Below are 17,020 nucleotides of genomic sequence, written 5' to 3'. Positions count from 1 at the left end.
GTCCCTAGACAGTGAGGTTGGGCTGGGAATGGGCTGTGGGGCTGGGGCAGAGGAAACTGACCATCTGGATTTATACCTATTTGGATAGTTCTTTGTCCCAGCTGATCTGAATAATACATGACTGTATAATTCAGCTTTCTTGATTAATTGCTGTCCTTGGAGATTCTAGCAAACAAATATTTGTCTTTAAGAAAAAAAAAAAAAAAGCTAATTTCCAGCATCCTTCTAATGGTCAAACCAAGGCTTTCCAAGTATTTGGAAAAGGATTAGAATAAGCTTGTGGAATCTAAACAGCCTATTCAGCATAGTTGACATGTGCCAAGGAAAATACAATTAATCTTCTTTCTCCCAGAGATTAAGGTAAATAGGCCTTTTCTTGAAGGATATAATGTGATTCCAGTATGCTTTCTCCTGAAACTCATGTAGTTCACGCTAAGATTAAATACTAAATTGTAATTCCAGTTCTCTGTGAGCCAAGGCGTTCAGTTTACTTCTTTACCTCAATTTCTTATCTGTACCGTGGGGATGACAATATCTTCTTTTGTCAGGGCCAGGGATTATTAGGAAGAAAAAGTTGATAAAGCACCTGAGAGTACCTTGATTTCCTACAGGAAATGGATTAGGTAAGTCCTGTAGTAATCATGATTAGAGGAGAATTTATTTTAGCATGTAGCAGAGTGAGCCATTAGGTGCCCTAATAAACTTCTAATTAGATTTCTTCACGAACCATGAGGATCTTTTCCCATATCCACCTGAGGATATTTCCTACCACCAAGTGGTTGGAAATATGGTATATTCCTGCCCCGCATTTCCTTACTGTTCATCTATGCTCCAAAGTCCATCTTTGCACCCGTAGTTCCCACCAGTCCTGGCCCCAGAGAGGAACAACAAGGTTCTTCTAATGCAACTGAACACAACATTAGCTGCTAGACACACTATCATATGCATGCTGAGCTTGTAGTCAACTAATTTTTTTTTTTCTTATCCACAGAATGTTCTGGTAAACCAGGTTATCGTTGTTGTTGTTAGGTGCTGTTGAGTTGGTTCCTACTCGTAGCTACCCTGTGTACAACAAAACAAAACACTGCCTGGTCCTGGGCCAGTCTCACAATCATTGTTATGCTTAAGCCCATTGTTGCAGCCACTGTATGAGTCCACCTTGAGGGTCTTCCTCTTTTTCGCTGACCCTGCACTTTACCAGGCATGATGTCCTTCTTCAGGGACTGGTCTCTCCTGATAACATGTCCAAAGTATGTAAGACATATTCTCATCATCCTTACTTCTAAGGAGCATCCTGGCTGTACTTCTTCCAAGAAAGATTTGTTCGTTCTTTTGACAGTTCATGGTATATTCAATATTCTTCTCCAACACCACAATTCAAAGGCATCAATTCTTCTTCGGTCTTTCTTATTCATTGTCCAGCTTTCACATGTGTATGAAGCTATTGAAAACACCATGGCTTGGGTCAGGCTTAGTCTTCAAGGTGACATCTTTGCATTTCAACACTTTGGAGGTCTTTTGAAGCAGATTTGCTCAATGCAATGCATAGTTTGATTTCTTGACTGCTGCTTCCATGGGTGCTGATTGTGGATCCAAGTAAAATGAAATCCTTGACCATGTCAACCTTTTCTCCATTTATCATGATGTTGGTTCTTGGTCCATTGTGAGGATTTTGTTTTCTTTATGTTGAGGTGTATCCATACTGAAGCCTGCAGACTTTGATCTTCATCAGTAAGTGCTTCAAGTCCTCTTCGCTTTCAGCAAGCAGGGTTGTGTCATCTGCATAATGCAGGTTGTGCAGATGCCCCGTTCATCTTCATACAGTCCAGCTTCTTGGATTGTTTGTTCAGCATACAGATTGGATAAGTATGGTGAAAGGATACAACCCTGACACACATCTTTCCTGACTTTAAACCATGCAGTATCCCCTTGTCGTATTCGAATGACTGCCTCTTGTCTATGTACAGGTTCCTCATGAGCACCATTAAGTGTTCTGGAAGTCCCATTCTTCGCAATATTAACCATAATTCGTTATGGTCCACACAGTCAAACGCCTTTGCATAGTCAATAAAACACAGGTAAACATCTTTCTGGTATTCTCTGCTTTCAGCTAGGATTCATCTGACATCAGCAATGATATCCCTGGTCCCATGTCCTTTTCTAAGTCCAACTTAAATTTCTGGCAGTTCCCTGTCAGTATACTGCTGCAGCCGGTTTTGAATGATCTTCAGCAAATTTTACTTGATTGTGATAGTAATGATATTATTTGATAATTTCTGCATTCGAAATAGGCATAAATATGGATCTCTTCAGTCGGTTGGCCGGATAGCTGTCTTCCAAATTTTTTGGCATAGACAAGTGAGCGCTTCCAATGCTGCATCCTTTTTTTTTTTTTTAAACCAGGCTAGTACTTGTAAAAAAATAAAAATAAAAGATAAATTTTTTCTTCTTAAAATCTCTATCCAGGATTTAATTTCACCCTATATATTTTATTGTATAGCCTTAGCCTCTCAAGGTCTTTTTGGATTTTGATTTCATCATCCAATCTTTATATCATCTGAAAATTTGAAAGCACACCCTATGAAAATTTAACAAGTTTCTAAGGAAATGTTGAAGAGGTTGGAGCCAAGCGTGCCACTAATAACTTCTGTTCAAATTTACTTAACAAACATTTATATAAACCAAAAACAAAACAAAACCCATTGCCATTGAGTCAATTCCGACTCTCAGCTACCGTATAGGACAGAGTAGAACTGATTAAATGTCAGGCACTGTTGTAAGAGCTTTAATTTGTATAACAACCCTATGAGATACTATTATTATGCTCATTTTACAGATAAGGAAAGTAAGGCACAGAAAGGTAAAGTTCATGAATCAATACTCTCAATATGGTTATTCAGTCACCTAATTCTTAAAATCCAGTCTTTTCACATGGATATTATGAGAGATTTTATCAAGTTCCTTTTCAAAATGAAGGTACATTCCCCCATCTGTTGTTGTTACCTGCCACTGAGTTGGCGCCAGCTCATGGCCAACCTCTCCACCATGGGTGACCCTGCGGGTACTAGAAATACTGGTGGCATAGATTCCAGCAGTGAGGGCAGTGGTGGAATTCTCGACTTCCACATGAGAGACCTGGGTTCGATTCCCCTCCAGTATACCTTACGCATAACCACCACTCATCTGTCAGTGGAGTCTTGCATGTTGCTATAATGCTGAATAGGTTTTATCCGGGCTTCCAGACTAAGACAGACTGGCAATCTACTGCATAAAAAAATTAGCCAATGAAAACCCTATGGGTCACAATGGGTCACATTCCCCGTGAGTTGGTCCCCATGAATGGGGGCCACTCAACAAGGGTTAACAACAACATGCTTCCAGCATCATAGTAACATGCAAGCCACCACAGTATGACAAACTGACAGACAGGTAATGGTTCCCCAACCTATCAATCAAGAAATACCTTCCCCCCACCCCAAACCTCATGAACAAAAATGAGCTTAGGTAGATGAGACTTGTTCTTGACAAGCCCATGTCAATACCTAGTTGTTACCACTACCTTTTTGAAGTACTGAAGATACAGAGCGGAAACCCTTGTGGCGTAGTATTAAGAGCTACGGCTGCTAACCAAAAGGTTGGCAGTTTGAATCTACCAGGCAGTCCTTGGAAATCCTATAGAGCAGTTCTACTCTGTCCTATAGGGTCTCTATGAGTTGGGATTGATTTGACAGTAATGGGTTTTTTTATGGAGATACAAAAATGGTAATGACTTCCAACTATTGAGAGTTTTCTATGTACTATGTTTTAGATATATTATCTCATTTAGTCTTTACAGTAAGGTTTGGGAATATGCCCAAGGTCACATTGCCATTAAATGGAAAAACCAAGATTTGAATCTCCTAGAATTTTTGCCAGGAATCTGCCTCAAATTTACCTCTCAGTATAATCTTTCTTGCAAAATTAGTGTCCTGGCCTCTTTTTATCTTTTGTCACCTTTTGTGTTCTTCGTGATTCCTTAAAGTTTACCCACAGCAGCTCTGTGTTCACATCTGCAAATTCTTTCAGTGTCTGTGAGTGTACCCCATTTAGACCTAGAGACTTCAATCCATTTTAATTGTTTAGGTAATTTTGAGGAGCCCTGGTGGCCCAGTGGTTAAGAGCTCGGCTGCTAACCAAATGGTCGGCAGTTCGAATCCATCAGCCGCTCCAGTTCTGTTCTATCCTGTAGGGTCGCCATGAGTCAGAATTGACTAGATGGCAATGGGTATGGTTTTTTGGTTTAGATAATCCTGAAGCTTTTTTTTTTCTTTCAAGAAGTCATGTTTCTTCCTTGAATTTTATCCTTGATGGAGGAGATAGTGCAGAAACCATTTTTAATAAGGTTATTACTTACTAATCAGAAATCCATATTAAAATGCTCATTCCAGATTATGTAGTTACGGTTTTGCTAGATGGAACTATTAATGCCTAATTTAGCTTTCTTGGAATCATTAAAACTTAGTCATTTCCTTTTATATCTCATTTTGTTTCCTTTTCCTTAATAGACTTATTCCATATTTTGTTTGATTGACTCTTTTTGGACTATGGGCTTGCAATGAGAACAATAGGAGTTTCCACAAAGCAGTTATAAGCGTATAATACCTTCCAGCAGGCTCTAATCCTGTCCTGCTAATCCAATTTGTGCTTAAGTAGCTCCTTCATGTCAAGGATGGCACTAACAGCTTACCTTCCAAAACACGGGTGATGAAAGGACTGCCTCCATTCTCCTCTTATCTCCTCCTTTTCACTGTTAAATGCATGAGGAGATGGGGAGCTATCTCAACTACTGTTTGCTGGGCCACAAAGAAAATATGCCAAGTAATGCGCAGATCTGTGCTGAATCATGACACTGGATGAAGCCCAGGAATGTGGGAATATAGTAGGTAGAGGTAGGATTCCAGAGCTCCTATTTTAGTTGAGAGTCTCTAGTGGTGCAAACAGTGAAGAGTTGGCTTGGAAGAAAGGCCTGGCAACCTGCTTCTGAAAGATCATGGCCTCGAAAGCCCTGTGGAGTACACTTCTACTCTACAACGCATGGAGCTGCCACGAGTCAGAATCAACTCAACAGCAACTTTTTTTTTAGTCGAGGAATATTTGTCGAGTATCTACTCAACTAGGCATCATGGCAAGCCAAATGGATACGAAGATGGTTGCATGGGCGCCAACCTGGAGGAATCATAGGCTGGTAGTAAGAAAGGTGAAAGAGTAAATAATTATAATCTGATACTATAACTCTATAAGAATGCATACATTTTAGTATCATTTGGTTCAAAGTTTTTAATTTCCATTTTGATCTTTTTTTGAACCATTAGTTACAAAAGAATGCTTCCCAAACTCTATGATGAAGAATAACTTTATTGTTTTGTTTTTATTTGTTGTTGTTTTGTTGGTTTTTTTCCCAACCCCTTGTGGACCAATACTTTCGTAAAATACAATAAAAATGAATTTCTAGAAAAATTAAATGCTACTTGGATGTTGCAGCCATGTCAAGCACTATAAAGTTTTTTAAACTTCTACTCCTCATTTCTACTTTATAGGGAGTTTGCGAGCCAATAGTGGTTCACCTACCACATTTTGAGTAGCAATGACTTTGAATTTTTAAATTTCTACGTGCATGGAGGTTTTTTATTTACCCTTTTGTTGCTGACCTTTAGCTTAGTTGCATGGTGCTCAGAGAACAAACTCTGAATCATGCTGACTCTGAAATTGTTGAGTCCTGCTTTATGGCCTACTACGTGAGCCATTTTTTAAAATGCTCCATGTGTGCTTGATTGGAAAGTGTGTTTTCTACTTACTAGAAGCAGAGTTAAATGTATTTTCCATTAGAATAAACTTGTTAATTGTATTGTTCAGATCTCCAAATCTTTACTGATTTTCATCTGTGCTCTCTGGATTCTAGGTAGTGACCCCTCAGCTCTGGGCTTTGGCTCTGCCTTCCAGACCCACTAGACAGCAACTCTGCTCCCTTGGCTTTAAGTGGCCACATTCTCCTAGTCCCTCTGAGTGTCGACTACAGTCCCTTGGCACACCTTAATGGCCACCACACTCTGGAACCAAGTTGGTGAAGATCCAACTCTTTGAAATCTGGGAGACTGTGGCCCCACCCTTTGAGATCCAGGAGACTGTGGCCCCCCTGCCACCCCCTTGAAACCAAGAAGGCCCTGCTTCCCATGCTCCTTCCACCAGTTCTGCTGATCTCCAAGTTGCCGCAGGGATGGTCCTTTTCTTTTTTTGGATGGCAAGAGATACAACAGCTCCCTTGGCCTATTTCTTGTCTGTCGAATTCTAAGAGGCGGGCAGTGTTCTCTCCTTTCGTTCTTTCTCTGACCTCTTCAGTCTAAGTTGATGGGTTTTCTGCTGTGGTAGTTGGTTAGATCCATCAGTTACAGGCTTAATTTCTTAACAAAAGATTGTGTAGCCACATCCTTGGTGACCACTCTAGGTCATGTATCCTTAGTTTGTACAACAGAATTTTCCAAATCTTTGAGTTCTGTTTTCATTTTGCACAGTTCATTTTTAAGTCCATCTCTTTCCTCTTGTATTTTACTATAAGCAGCAAGGAGAAACCATTCATCTCCTTTAAGAACTTGCTTAGAAATCTCAGCCAAATATCCAAGTTCATCACTTACAAGGTCTACCTCCCACCAAACATTTGAACATAATTCAGACAAGTTCTTTGCCACTGCATAAAAAGCATCACCCTTCCTCCATTGGCTAATCACGTGTTCATCATTTTCTTTTAAAACCTCACCAGATGCACATTTAACGTCCACATTTCTTAGCACCATTCTGTTGCTGGTGCCATATGTGTTCTCTAAGATGTTAGAGACTTTCTCTATAGCTCTCCTCACTTCCTTCTGAGCCCTCATCTGAATTGCCTTTGATGTACATAATTCTACCAACAGTCTCTTCAAGGCAATCTAGGTTTTTACAGTTATGTACCTTAAAACTCTTCTAGCCTCTACCCATTACCCAATTCCAAAACCATTTCCACATTTTAGGTATCTGTTAAAGCAGCACCCCACACTTTCAAAACTAAATTTTATCTTAGTTATCTAGTGTTGCTATAACAGAAATACCACAAGTAGATGGCTCTAACAAACAGAAATTTATTTTCTCATGGTTTAGGAGGCTAGAAATCCGAATTCAAAGCGCAGGCTCTAGGGGAAGGCTTTCACTCTCTGTTGTCACTGGAGGAAAGCCCTTGTCTTTTATTCCTTGGAGATCCCCATGTGTCTTGGCATCTATTTTACCACATCTTTCTCTCTGCTTGCTTGTTTAATTTCTTTTTATATCTCAAAACAGATTGACTCAAACCAAACCCTACATTAATCCTGCCTCATTAACATAAAGACATCCCATTCCCAAATGGGATTAAAACCACAGTCACAGAGGTTAGGATTTACAACACATGTTGGGGAATAGGGTCGTTATGAGTCAGAATTGGCTTGACAGCAGCAGGTTTTTTAATTCAATCCATAACATTTAAGTATATGTAAATTTTAAATAATTATATCTTCCTCGTATGTTGAACCATTTATTATTATGCACTGACCTTCTTTATCTCCTATAATGCTTTTTGGTTTAAAGTCTGTGTTGTCTGACATTACTATAGCTACGCCAGCTTTCTTTTGGTTAGGACCTACCCAGTATACCCAGTGCCGTCGAGCCGATTCTGACTCATAGCGACCCTATAGGACAGAGTAGAACTGCCTCATAGAGTTTCCAAGGAGCACCTGGCGGATTTGAACTGCCAACTATTTGGTTAGCAGTTGTAGCACTTAACCACACCACCAGGGTTTCCACCCAGTATATCATTTTCATTCTTTCACTTTCAACTTTTCCATAACTTTATGTTATAAATAAGTTTCCTTTTTTTTTTTTTATTTTATTTTCCTGTCCATCTCTGTCTTCTTACTGGAATATTATCCATTTACTTTTAATGTGATTAGATTTAAATTTATGTCTACCATTATATTTTGTGCTATTTTTTCTACCTGTCTGTGTTTCTTTTTCTCATCTTTCTTGTCTTTTAAAAAACTATTTAGCTTTTTTGGTTCATTTATTTTCTTAACCCATTTTTCCTCTCCAGGTTTAGAAGTTATAACTGTATTTCAGTTTATCTGCATCTTAACTTACCCCTGGACAACACAAATCATAGAGAATTTTAAATCTAATCACCTCACATGTAACATATCTGCTATTTTTTTTGCCTGATATTTTACTTAAAAAAAATTTTTTTTTCTTACCTCTTTTTAATTCCATAAATTTTACATTATTGCCATTATATTCTTCTATATGTACACTATTTACTTCGATTTTCCTATATATTTGACACTTTCTTTGTTCCTCATTCTTTCTTGCATCTCATGCCTTCTTTCTGGGATCATCTTTCTTTCTCCTGAGGCACAGCCCTCAGAATTTTCATGTTGTGAAAGTTTGTTGATGGTAAACTCTCAGTTTTTGTTCATTTGAAAGTGTTTTTATTGTTTGACTAGCTACACAAATCTACACTGATAGTTATTTTCTCTTAGAACTTTATATATATTTTTTCATTGTCTTCTGGTTACTATTATTGATACTTAGAACTCCATTGTCAGTATCTAAAATAGGCTTTCTTTCCCCCCCTCCTCTGGCTGTTTTTAAGACCTTTTTTTTCTTTGGCATACTGACATTTTACTACAGTGTGACCAGATGTGAACTTATTGTTATCTCCTTTCCTCCCTTCTTTCTCTCTCTTTTTTTTTTTTTTTTTTTTTTGGCTTTGTATAATTTGTGCTTCCTATATTTGTGGAGTCATGTTTTTTTTTTTCTATATTTGTGGAGTCATGGATTTTACCAGTTCTCAAAAAATATCCACTGTTAGCACTTCAAATACTGCCTCTGTTCCATTTTTTCTATTCTTTCCTTCAGAGATACCCAGTAAACATGTTTAGGAACTTTTTCTTTTGTCCTCCTTGTCTCTTAATGTATATTCATATCTTCTGTGTTTCTCTGTACTACTTCCTGGGTTATTTATTCATGTCTGTTTTTCAGTTTTCTAATTCTTTCTTCAGCTGTGTCTAATCTGTTTACCAATCTTCTGAATTTTTAATTTAACAATTATATTGTTTACATCTAGAAGTTTTGTTTCTATTTCTTATCTACTTGATGTCTTAGTTATCTAGTGCTGCTGTAACAAATACCACAAGTAGATGGCCTTAATAAACAGAAATTTATTCTCTCACAGTCTAGGAGGCTAGCAGTCCAAATTCAGGGCTCCAGCTCCTAGGGTAGACTTTCTCTGTCTGTCAGCTCTGATGGAAGGTCCTTGTCATCAATCTTCCCCTGGTCTAGGAGCTTTTCAGTGCAGGTACTCTGGATCTAAAGGATGTGCTTTTCTCTCTGAGCCTCTTTCTTAATGGTTTAAGGTCCCTCTCTCTCTGCTTGCTTCTCTCTCTTTTTATCTCTTGTAAGATAAAAGGTGATGCAGGCCACATTTCAAGGAAACTCCGCTTACATCAGATCAGGGCTGTGACCTGAGTAAGATTGTTGCATCTCACCCTAATCCTCTTTAACATAACCTAATCTTGCCTCATTAACCACAGGCAGAGATTAGGATTTACAACACAAAGGATAATCACATCAGATCACAAAATGGTGAACAACCAACCACATAATACTGGCAATCATGGTCTAGCCAAGCTGACAAACCTTTTGGGGAGACGCAATTCAATCTGCAACCCTTGGTATATTATGAATCTGATAATTTCAATATTCTTTGATCTAAATTATTTTTTGTTGTTGTTTCTGCTGATTCTTACCCGTGTGTGAACTCATACTGATTAGAATTAATTCATGAGAATCCCAAGGGCCTAGAGTAGGGACACTTTCCTACAAAGAGAGTTTGTATTTGCTTCTGCTGGGAGTCTGGGAAACTATTAACCTAGGAGTTTGTTTACTCTTCCCTACCGTGCAGTGATCTCAAGGCTTAATAATCCTGATGCCGGGACTGGTATAGGCATTTGGTTCCTAGCTTTCCTATTTTGCTTACCTCTCACAGCTCAGAATTTAACTCCTTTTTTAATTTTTTTTTTTTTTTTAATGAGGTCAGCAATGCGTTAAAAATGCTTTTGTTGAAAGTACCAAGGATTTAGTTGTTTTGTAGTTGAATGGTCCTTCAGAGAATGTGGCTCACCATTTTGCCACAAGTACCCATCATTTAAAAATGTTTCAGTTATAAACTTTTTAAAAATTAGTCCAAAAGCATTTACAGGCAGCCCCCCAGGTTGTGAACCAGATCAGTTCCTAAGTGTGTCTTTAAGAATTTGTAGGTAAGTTGGAACAGGTGCATACGGTTTTTATTTAGCTTTACTTTAGTGCAATAAAAGGCTCAAAGACTTTTCAGTAATTTAAAAACTGCATGTGCAGCAGGTGAAGGTGATTATGATGAATTTGTTACCAGTAAGGGTTGGTTCAGTCATTTCAAAGTGAGGGCAAATACGAGTTGTTTGTAAATCGGATGCTCGTAACCCGAGGACTGCCTGCATATGCACAGAATTCAAAGAAACAGGTAGATATAAAATAAAACATCCCTTTCTTAGTCTGGGTTCTTTAGAGAAGCAAAACCAGTGAAGTGTGTGTGTGTGTAGATTTATGACAAAGAAATGGCTCACAAGGTTGTAAAGGCTAGCAACTCCCAAATTTGTATCTCGGGCGTCACACTGGAGAATTCTTCTGACTCACGTAGTTTCAGGGGCTGACGAACCCAAATCGGCAAGTCAGATGCCAGGCTGCTGGCTCACAGGGCTGCAGAAGCTGGCAAATCCTAGAATCAGCCGGTCAGATGATAGGCTGTTGGCTCATGGGGCTGCAGAAGCTGGCAAATCCTAGAATCAGCTGGTCAGATGATAGGCTGTTGGCTCATGGGGCTGTGGAAGCTGGCAAATCCCAGAATCAGCAGGGCAGATGGTAGGCTGCTGGCTCAAGTCACGAGAACTGGAGGTCAGATGATGTTGACGAGCTGGATGCAGGATCCAACACGAGAGAGAGCCTTGCCAGAGCATACGTATATATTGGATGCATACCACACCCTCAAGGAAACTCCCCTTACTTGAGCAAAGTGGTGATTTCAGTACGGGCATGACTCAAGATATGCCCCATGCTAATCCTGCCTCAATAACATATAGAGTTTTAGGATTCACAACACATAATTACCAAACCAAAAAAAACCAAACCCACTGCCGTCGAGTTGATTCTGACTCATAGCGACCCTATAGGACAGAGTAGAACTGCCCCATAGAGTTTCCAAGGAGCACCTGGTGGATTCGAACTGCCAACCTCTTGGTTAGCAGCCATAGCACTTAACCACTACGCCACCAGGTTTTCCCACATAATTACACAATACCATAAAATGGAGCACAATTACATCATATAACAAAGTGGAGGACAAGGACACAATACTGGGAAACATGGCCTAGCCACGTTGGCACATAACATTAACCATCACAAGCCCCATAACCATTACTTCCACTTCTCCTTCCCTAGAGTTAAAAAAAAATTTTTTTTTTTTAGAGTTAACCACTTTTAACTCTTCTAGCTTATTCTTGTGACATATACTTCCATGTCTCTAAATAATATACTTCTTAAATTGTTTTTCCAATTTCGGATGTGATATATTGATTCCCCACTATGAGGGATGAGGGTTTATCTCTCCCTCCCCACCAGTCTATCTCCACCATATATGTGAATCATTCCCATTCTTCAGTTGTCCCGATACAACTATATGGTAACTTTGGTTAGATTAGTATTCAGTGTTAAAACTATTTAGAACCTGGCTTAGTTATCTAATGCTGCTATAACAGAAATACCACAAAAGGGTGGATTTAAAGAACAGAAATTTATTTTCACACAGTTAGAAGTCGAAATTCAGGGTGTGGCCCTAGAGAGAGGCCCTTCTTTGTCTTTCAGCTTCTAGTATCCGGCAATCCTTGGAGTTCCTGGACTTGTGGATTCATCTGCCTCTTGTTCGTCAGATAGCATCCGTCTTCCGCATGTGTGTGTCTCAGTGTCTCTTTTGGCCTTTTTATAACTTAGAAGTGGTTAGATTTGGGATACACCCAACACTGATATGGCCACATTAACATAACAAAGGAAACCATATTCCCAAACAAGATTACTATACATCCACAGGTATAAGGGGGTAGCATTCCAACACATATTTTAGGTGACACAATTCAATCCTTAAGAGCTGAACCAACCATGTAATAATAAACTGATAACCCTTCCTTTTCTGCCCAACCTGTTGTTTTTCCTGGAATTAATAATTGTCTTTTTCCTTTCCTTTTTTTTTTTTTGCTGGCTTAGTTTTCTATTCAATTATTTAGTTGTCACTAATACAACACCCACATCTTTATGAACTGCCTAAAGTTCTTCATAGTATGTTTGGAAGCATGCCTCAGTTTCATCCTGGAGAAATCCCTCCTTAAACCTCTGCTCCCCTGTAGTCTAGACTACTTGGTCTCCAGGCCTGGTGCATAGCTGGAATCCTGGGCTCTCCCTTCTCCACCATCATGGAGACTTCCTCACCTCTCTCTCTCGTGTTGGCTATCCTCTTTTCTGTATCCCATAACTTTTTATTTCTGGACATGCTTTCTTGTTTGGGTGAGGCACACCCTCCAATAGCTCTTGAGAGACGGCTCCCCTCTGAAACACAGGCACAATTTACGTGGACATAATCTTTTTCTTTTTTCCTGATTTGGTTAGTCAAGAGCCAGGATGTGTTGGAAGTGTATGGTCATGACAGGTCTTATGCTTACCTTTCAGGAAGGAAAAGGAGTAATGCTGAGCTCTTCCATGGGAACCTATGCTAAGAAAGTCTGGGATGTCACTTGGGGTGATTTCATTTAATATCAGCAACCCTGTTCAGTGGGAAAGGTAGAGGACTTGACAATAGGAACAAAACTAAACCTGTTGCCATGGAGTCGATTCCAACTCATAGCGACCCTAGAGGGCAGAGTAGAATTACCCTAGAGGGTTTTCAAAAAGCAACTGGTGGATTCAAACTGCCAGCCTTTTTGCTTATCAGCCAACCTGTTAACCACTTTGCCACCAGGGCTCCTTGACAACAGAAGGCCCATTTAAATTTCCTGGTGTCAACACTCTTTAGCCCGGTGACTTGAGTCCTGTAATCTCTTGCACCTCTGTTTCCTTATCTATCTCGAAGGTCAGTGATAATGAAATGTGCACCACCATCACAAGAGGCTGTGAGAATCAAACAGGAAAGCACTTTGTCAGCTCTCCAAAGCCAAAAAAACCCACTACCGTTGAGTCGATTCCGACTCAAAGCAACCCTATAGGACAGAGTAGAACTGCCCCATAGAGTTTCCAAGGAGCGCCTGGTGGGTTTGAACTGCCAACCTCTTGGTTAGCAGCCATAGCACTTAACCACTACGCCACCAGGGTTTCCGTCAGCTCTCCAGTGCTATATAAATATTGCTTTTTTGTTGTTGTTGTTGTTGTTTTTTGCAGTGGTGTCATTTTTAAAGGGATAAAGCTTAGAAAATTTGCAAGAATAGATACTTAGCATTTCCTTAATATGTTTTTTTTTAATATGTCTCTTTCACATATAGAAAAAAAGAAAAACCCCACTGCTGTGAAGTTGATTCTGACTCATAGCAACCGTCTAGGATAGAATAGAACTGCCTCATAGGTTTTCCAAGGAGCAGTTGGTGAATTCGAACCGCCAACCTTTTGGTTAGCAGCCGAGCTCTTCACCACTGCGCCACCAGGGCTAGAGGAGCACAATTTGATGGTCCAGAACAGACTTCAGAGCCAGATTGCCCAAGTGTGGATTCTGATAACATCATATCCTAACAGTATGACTTTGGGTAAATTACTCCATCTCTGTGGAGTCCCTGTGTGGCACAAACAGTTAAGCACTTGGTTAGTAACTGGAAGGCTGGCAGTTTGACTCCACCCAGAAGCTTCTCAGAAGAAAGGCCTGGCAATCTATTTCCAAATAATCACAGCCATTGAAAACCCCATGGGGCATGTTTCTACTCTGACACACATGGTGTTACCATGAGTCGGCATCAACTTCACCATAACTGGGGAGGCCCTGGGTCGTGCTCACCAAAAAGTGGATGGTTCAAGTCCACCCAGAAGCACCTTAGGAGAAGGGCCTGGCAATCTACTTCCAAAAAATTAGCCTCTGAAAACCCTGCAGAGCACAGTTCTACTCTGACGCACGTGAGGGTCCCCATGGTTGATTCAATGGGAACTAGTTTAGTGCCTCAGTTTTCCCTTCTGTAAGATAAGGGTAATAATAGTACCTATCCCAGGAAATTACATTAAATGAGTTGATATTTTTAAAGAGCTTAGAGTACTGCCTGACAGATAAGTGCTATGCGAGTGCCTGATAAATACATAAATAGCAATTGTCTTAATGGCCAAGGGTCTGATAGCCTGAATTCAAGTCTGTTGTGATTGCTTAGAATACAAAGGTTTACTCTGCATCTAAGGTTTGGTTAATACCTTAGAGTCCTGACATCTCATAGGGTCATATATTGGGACAGGTGAGTTTTTCCTCTAAATGTCATGGAGTTTGCAATTTTTGCTTTTTTTTTTTTTTTTTTTTAACCATTCGCCTCAACTGTGATAGGCAAACAGAGAAAAGGCTCTGGAGACAAACCTTCTCACAGATTTCTTAACATTAGGGGGCTAGAAACATCTGTCTTAGAAAGAGCCCACTTTCTGTTTCCTTAGGAAACCAGAGTGAAATTTATCTTTCTGAAGCTGCTGAGCAATAGGTTTTTATTTTCCATTTCTGTGCAGAGTGCTTGATCCGTTCTAGGCACTAAGACGAGCCCTGGTGGTGCGGTGGGTAACAGCTCAGCTGCTAATCAAAAGATCAGCAGTTCAAATCCACCACCTATACCTTAGAAACCCTATGGGGCAGTTCTACTCTGTACTATAGGGTCGCCAAGAGTTGGAATTGATTCAATGGCAACAAGTTTTTGGTTTAGGCAGTAAGAGAATAAGAAATGGACAGAGAACGGCAGTAAACTCTGCCTGTGGGGGTTAGGGCCTCCCCAGGAATGTTCAGAGCAAGTGGAGGTTGGGCTGGGTCCTGGCCCTGGTGGATGCCCATTTAAATGCTTCTCCACTATGGAAACAGGAGGAGAGCTGCCCTGATGAGGGGTGCCCTCAGCAGAAGTGATGGAAGGAAGCACCTGGTGAGTGGGCATTAGAGCTCTCTTCCACCCACCTGCTCTGTGTGGCAGAGGATCCAAGGCTGCCGAGGCTCACCTCGTCACAGCTGCACTCTAACCACACAAACCAAGAGGGAGTTATATTTGCCTTCTAAGAAACAGTCAGTGCTTCCTGAGAAGCCTCACGTTCTCTTCCACAGTGGGCCGAGTTCTTTGAATGCTTCCGCTCCCGCAGTCCATTTTGGATATCAGGAGACACATGAGACCGGAAGGAAGGTCAGTGTCATGGAGGGGAGGATGATTGGAGGCAATGCGGAGGAGGCGAGGGAGCATTACTGTGTTCCCCACACTGTGCCACTTTTTAAGTGCCTCTTACTCCAACAGTAATCTATAGAAGCACTCCTTTAGTTAATATTAGTCCCAGGGTGGCACAAACAGTTAAGCACTTGACTGCTAGCCAAAAGGTTGGCAGTTTGAACCCACCCAGAGGTGCCTTGGAAGAAAGGCCTGTAGATCTACTTCCAAGAGGTCACAGCCATGAACAGCCCACAGAGCACGGTTCTATGCTGCTCACATGGGGTCGCTATGAGTCAGAATTGACTCGACAGCAGCTGGTTTTGTTTTTTGTATAGTTAATAGTAGAGTCTGCACAACCGGCGTGTTGTTTCATTTGCGAGCTTGAGTTATTCATTAAGAAACATGAAGTATCAATCAAGGTTTTTATTTTATTGTTAATTTTTTATTTGTATAAATATGATTTCCAGACAGTCATGATTTTAAACCAGTTAACTTGGAGTTACTCTGCAATGCCTTTAGTTGTCATGCAGATGGAAGAGCCTGTCTCCCACTGAGCATATATATACTCTGTCACTTGTGCTATCATTTTTGCACTCCCTCTGAGGCGTGTGTGCATGCACACACACGTACAAGTACATAGACTGAACTCACAGTTGTACTTACATACATGTACCATATATATACAAGAATCCATTTGGCTAAATTTTAAATTCCTCAGTGCTGCCACTCTTGTTGAAATAAATTAGTAGGGTAGCTAGGTGTATTCTCCCCACAGGGAGAAATCTAACTGATGTGCAGCGAATGGTTAAATGTATATAGGAACATGGGGAGCTCCCTCCTCTTCAATAAACCAAAAAAACCAAACCCACTGCCATGGAGTCAATTCCGACTCATAGCGACCCTATAGAACAGACTAGAACTGCTTCATAGAGTTTCCAAGGAGCACCTGGTGGATTCAAACTGCCAACCTCTTGGTTAGCAGCTGTAGCACTTAACCACTAGGCCACCAGGGTTTCCTCCTCCTCTTCAATAGTAGTGTGAAATTAGGATGGGAAGGCTCTTCTGCCAGGTGTCTTGCCTTTATTAAAAGACTTAAGAGCTCGGGAGATTTCTTCTGTAGGAACTGGGGTATCTGTGAGTCTTTTTGTAAAAGGATGGAAAGCTGAACTGTGCATAGGTACTCTGCAAGGTCTTTTTGATCCTTAAAGGTTCTGATACAAAAACCTATCCAGTAATACACCACATCAATAGAACAAAGAAAAAGAACCATAGGATCATCTCTATGAATGCAGAAAAAGCATTTGATAAAATCCAATACCTTTTCTTGATGAAAACCATAAAGAAGATTGGAGTAGAAGGGAAATTTCTTAGTATGATCCAGGGCATATATGAAAAGCCAACAGCCAACATTATACTTAATGGAGAAAGACAGAGAGCTTTCCCCTTGAAACTGGGAACAAGACAAGAGTGCTCACTCTCACCACTTCTATTCA

The 17,020-nt window shown here is 40.3% G+C and overlaps 1 protein-coding gene across 3 annotated transcripts in view; it reads left to right on the top strand.

The window, feature by feature from the left end:
- Positions 1–17,020, top strand: part of CLYBL (citramalyl-CoA lyase) — a 303,214-nt gene that overhangs the window by 168,459 nt on the left and 117,735 nt on the right. The gene's annotated exons all lie outside the window — the stretch shown is intronic.

Source organism: Loxodonta africana, chromosome 23 (genome assembly GCF_030014295.1).
Source record: "Loxodonta africana isolate mLoxAfr1 chromosome 23, mLoxAfr1.hap2, whole genome shotgun sequence".
NCBI lineage: Eukaryota > Metazoa > Chordata > Mammalia > Proboscidea > Elephantidae > Loxodonta > Loxodonta africana.
The sequence above is the reverse complement of the archived record's forward strand: the minus strand, read 5'-3'. Positions and strand labels throughout refer to the sequence as shown.